Genomic DNA, 6,000 nt, shown 5'->3' on the forward strand with positions numbered 1-6,000 from the left:
AGTTCCAAGGATCACAACTCCTTCAATTCTCAACATTTTTGAATACCCATTTTTGAATATGACTCTTATCGACATCATATAGAACTTCTCTTTACATGACAAGAGCCAATTATCCTTGAAGGATCATCCAAAGTTTGGAGACATTATAGGTCATTTGTGGACTTAGTGACTTATTGCCAACTTTCAAAGATCATAAATTCTTAAATTTTCAAGTCACTTTTTCAAAGTTTGAATATGACTCTATTTTCAAGTGACTTTTTGCCAACTTTCAAAGATCATAAATTCTTAAATTTTCAACATATAGAGCTGATTCTATTTGCACAATGCCATTGGTAATGCCCTCTATAAGTTTTCTTCAAGGACCAAGGTCAAAATATGCTTGGAAGGTCATGGAATTCTTTAGGACATTATAGGTCATTTTAAGCCATGAAGCACCCAATTTTTTCTAAGTTATGGAACCAGTATTTTATGCCAAATTCAACATACCATAACTTTGTGCTCAAACATCGAAATGTAACCTTTCTTGGCTCATTGTAATCGTGTCCATGATTTTCACACATTGCAAAAAGAATGGGATCAAAAAGCCACTTGAGTAGGATGCCCCATTAAGTTGAACATGGTGACTTGAAACTGAAGAAATCACCATTTCCCGAGATTTGATCATGACTAAAATCAATTCTAAGCCAAATTAGCAAGTGTTTTTGTTCCTAAACATGTTTAATCAAGTCTCCGGAAGCTAATTGACACTTAGAACACATCATTTGGATGAGTTTTGATGAGTTTCAAGTCACATATTTCACACACTTGGATCAAATTCGTTTATCACTAATTCAGCATCATTCCACACGTATTGGGATCCAAACACATTCCCTATAAATAGAGGAAGTTATTGCTTTCATTTCCAAGCTTTGGAGAGCCAAGAAACCCCTGTTGTAACTTGAAGTTTTTCCAGAAAATTCAACAATTGTGTTTTGAGTTTCAGCTTGTTTCAATCTATTTTCTTGATTATATTAGCTCCATTGGCATCCTCTGAAACTTTTGCAACAATTCCCAAGCCATGAGACCTTCTAAAGTTCTCTAACCAGATCGAACTTTATCAACTTCTGATCACCATCTGGACAAGGTAGTTCTGAGCATCATTTAAACTCAAACAAGTTATCACAAGGTAGTCCTTCACTCTCTGATTCTTTCCCCTAACTTATCTGGTGTTGATTGATCGTGTTTATTATTTAATTTAATTTTTCATGGCTTGCTTGTTTCTGAAACTTCTTTGAAATTCCCTTTGCTAGGTTTACATAAATGAATTTGGGGCATAAGGTTGAATTCAGGATGAGAAAAGGATCACAATGGTGGTGGTCTCATGTCTTGAAGTTACCAAACAATGAAACTCCAGTGAGAGCTCACCGGAGAAGATGATCGAAGTATTTCTTAGGTGGTCTGAGTTTGGACCAGACACGTTGGCATTTTGGAATATTTTGATTGATTGAATTCAAATTGGATCATGTGTTCTGATTGTGGCGCGTTCCATTGTGATTCATATCATTTAGAGTGTTGGATCTGCAACATAAATTAATGAGGCGTGATCCAACGCTCCTAGTTTTTTTTGATTTTATTTATTTTTCTTTTACTATTTTAAATTGCTTTTTTCTTTAAAAATTCGTAGTAATTTCATTTTTTATCCAAAAAATCCCAAAATAATTTCTAAAATTCTTTTTTATTTTTCTTCAGCTGATTTTTATTTTTCCATATTTTATTTCACTGATTATCTATATTTCATGAATTTTCTCTTTTTTCCTTTACTTTAATTGGTTTAAAAATATTTTTCTGCATTTTTAAATTCTGAAAATTTTATTATATGTTTCTCATTTTATTTCCAACCTTCCCTAATTATCTTGGCCATATATTTGGTGTTTCGAAGGACTTTGTGGATTTTCCATTTTATTTCCATTTTAAAAATACCTTTGATGCATTTTTATTTCATTTAATTGCATTTTAAATTTGTATGACCTTGTGGACTTCTGCTAGCCTTGGATTAGGATGATTTTGACTTCAAGTCTCATCAAACTCAATGGATCTTGGGTGTTGATGGGGTGAAAACCCTAATTCACCAAAATAGATGATTGACTTTGATGATGACTTGATCAAATTTGTGATTCAATTTGGGTGTGACCTCTTTTGTCCCTTCCTTCTCTATCCCTTTCTTTTCCCTTTGATCAATTGGATGAATTTGTGTCCATCTTGTTCATGGTGTGTGGATTGGTACTTGATGAACTTTCATCATTTCAAGTCTACATTATAAGTGATCATGAATCATGTAAGGTAATTTGGGTTGATGCATAAGTTTTCCCTAAGTGTCATTAAATATGGATTGAAGTAATGGACCATCCTTCTGGCCTTTGTGCTTGATCATCCTCTTTCTTTTTCTTTTCTTGTGTGACATAGCTTTAGGAGGATGATTTACATATCATTTTTCTAGCATGTATTAATAAAAACATTATTATTGACCGGCCTCAGATAGTCGTGACTTCTACATAAGTCCAATTATGATTGCTTAACATAGTGCTAAATTTGTCCCAAAGGGAATGACATTTTTATAAGTGAGAATTTAAGTCTCATATTCCTCATGGTATTGTGTGAAAATGTTGCTCCTTTTCCATTTGTGAGAGCTAGTGGCATACTTGTTGATTTTATCCAAGTTGGATCCCTTCTCATAAATGATGTATAGGTTCATATTTTCATGCTTGTGAGTGGATGGTTGAGTGTTCTCCAAAAAATGACCAAAACATCTTTTCATCTTCACTAACATCTTTTACTAAAATTTTACTTGTCTTAACCTTTACTTCAAAGTCATTTACCTTTATGCTTTCTTTATGTCATTTACTTTATGCTTTATGTTTAACATTTCATATCATATTATTTGTATTTATGTAATTTTATTATTTGTCCATTTGGACCTTTCTTTTATATCATTGTTAAGAAGACACTAATAAAAGAAGAAACTTGTTTCTCATAACTCATAGACTTGTGGTTACCATCCTTGGCATCATTATGGAGTTATGGACTTAGAATTAGGACATTGGCCTTTACTTGGGGATTTGGGACTTAAGACCTTGGAATCCATCTGATACCTTTGACTTTGGAATTCTCTGTAAAGACTTGGCTTGGTTACTTTGGTTTCATCTGACACATGGATTACTATTTGCTTATTTTGCTTGCTGAAGGCTTAATCCAAATGAGGGAAATTCTTGCTTGACTTATGTCATAAAGCTTGATATTTCTTGGTTGGATCTTTCTTCTTTAGCTTTTACTTTACTGGTTTAGTATAGTCTCTTCTTCTCCTCCCCCTTCTTTAATTTTCAAAATCTTTTCTCTTTTTTCAGAACCTTCTTATTTTTAACTTGAACCACTTTCTCAATAAACCTTGACTTTTGTCAAGTGATTTTTAAAACGTTTTTCCCAATAAATGAAAATCCATCCTAAGCATACTTAGACCAATTTTAAAAGACTAAAAAAATCCTAACTCATTCAAACCATTTTGTGCCCTTTTTCCTTTTTAAACTTTTTCTCCCTGAATTAGACATGAGTCATTTCCATAGTTGAGTTATAATTCTCCTATCTCCAGAGTATTTATGATAATTCTTTTCCATCTATGGGAGCTAGTGGCATACTTGTTGATCCTTATCTAAGTTGGAGCCATTATCATGATGATGTAAAGTTCTCATACTTGTGGGTAACTAGCTGAGTATTCTCCTTAAAATGAAAAAATTGAAGGTAGAGAAAAACAAGAAAGGGGAGTTTAAATTGTTTTCACTAAAAATAAAAACTTTTAGCAACACTACACACACAAAGGTAACAACAAACAACACATAAGTTTATCCTGGTTCGCTTGAAAATCAAAGCTACTCCAGTCCACCCTTCAATAAGGACTTAATACAATAATCTAGAAAGATTATAGCAATTGTCTAAGAGTTCAATAATCTCTTATCCCTCTAAAGCCTACAGACCTCACGAGTCACTTGAGGAATTACAATAACTACTGAGAATTACAAGAATGTGTTTGGTGCTTCTAGATAAGCAAGATGAACACAATTAAAAAATAGATGATCAATGATCACACTATGAGAAACAACTCGTGTGTGATAATTGAATTATACAATGACAAGAATTTAGTTTATGATTCAAGGTGTATAGTAGAATTCTTGTGTGATAGATTTGTATCTTGGTATGATGGTAGTGAGGCCTTTTTATAGTGCTTAGAGATGATACTGTTGGAGAAAATGTTGATGGTGATATCTTGCCAATAATGTGGCTTAATGATATTAAATTTCTTGTCCCTTTTGGAACATAGTCAATACTATTGTAGCAGTGAATTTGTGATCATCAAGCTATGGATAAGCTCGAGATCAAATAACAAGAGTCGCCATAGTGCTTTTATTGTTTCCAATGGAAAAGGGAAAAAGTACGAACAAAACCCAAAAGTAAGAAGTTTTCAAATGAAAACTAATAAAATGTCAGAGATTACAGGTAAGGGGGTTGGTTACACAGAGGGAATGTGTTAGCACCCAAAGTGTCCTAGGTACTCCTAGGGAGCCCTTTTTCTGTGCATATGTATTTGGTACAAAATGATATTTACAAACAAATAGAATAGGGAGATGAGAAAAGAACTCATTAATTATTTTTGTGTTTGGCAAGACCTTCGGTCTTGTGCCTACGTACCAACATAAAAATGAGTGATCAAAACCTCGTAGTCCGTGATACAAATTTCAAAGTGGATGCATTGCTTTTAACAAAAATTAAGTTTGAAAGGCACAAAGGCCTAAAAATGGTTTGAATGAGTTAGTTCTTTTTGGCTTTTTGAAAGTTTAAGTCAAGTATGGTTAAGTTTATTTACAAGTTTGATTTAAGAAAAGAAGTTTGAAAATGAAATGGCATAAGGCCATAGTTTCTATCTTTTCGCAAAGTGGTCAATGTTTAGAACAAAATAAGTTCAATCAAAGAAGATTTTTGAAAAGGGAGGGAGAGATTTTGAAATTAAATAAATGGGGAGAAGATGAAGGGACTAATCCTATGCACAAAATTAAAAGTTGAGAGTTGAAAAGATCTGACCAAATGGGTAGCAATCCAATAGACAAGAATGTTAGTAGAAACCCAGAATTCCCTTGGACTTTTTAGAATCAAGCAACACACAAATGCACAATTATATTGTCTTGAAGAGCAAGGCATCAAATAAAGATAGCCACATCCAAGCTTATCCATTCCACAATCTTCTTCAAAATAGCTCATGTAACAGATCAATTCCATAAGTCACAGGTTTAAAATAACAGCTTCACAATGATCATGTTGCAGATGAACTCAGAGGGATCTTGAATGATATATCAGATGAAGTTTCAAATTGCAAGCACTTGGTTTCTCAATAAGTTGGCATTGGCCAAGTCCTTTAGCATAGGAATGTTGCCTAAGTTCTAAGTCCATTTGTCCAAGATCAAGCCAACAGTCCACACAAAAGTTTTTTTAGGGGTTTTGTTGTTATTACGTACATTTATGGTCAAAGACCACACAAACAAGCAAAGTATATACACACAAGGAATATCACACAATATGGTCCAAGTGGACAAAGTGAAAATTGCATTAACATAAACAATTAGAATGATATGAACAATGGCCAATGTATAAAAGCTAGAATTAAATGACATTAAAGTAAATGGCTTGAAATTAAAAGTTTGTAGTTAATAGGTTAGAAGTTAGTATTATTTTGCTTTTTCTTTTCATTCTTAGACATTCTTTGGAGAACACTCAACCCACTTATCACAAGCATGGACCCTTGAACCAAGACATCTTCCAAAGGAAGGAAAAAGGCCAAGTTTCCACACAAAACCATGAAAGAGGGGAGACTTACAATCTCACTAAATAGAATGTTATGCCTTTTATGTCACAAATTTAGCGCTATGTTAAGCAATCGTAATTGGACTTATGTAGAAGTCACAACTATTTGAGGTCGGG

The sequence above is a fragment of the Lathyrus oleraceus genome, chromosome 1 (assembly GCF_024323335.1).
Source record: "Lathyrus oleraceus cultivar Zhongwan6 chromosome 1, CAAS_Psat_ZW6_1.0, whole genome shotgun sequence".
Taxonomy (NCBI): domain Eukaryota; kingdom Viridiplantae; phylum Streptophyta; class Magnoliopsida; order Fabales; family Fabaceae; genus Lathyrus; species Lathyrus oleraceus.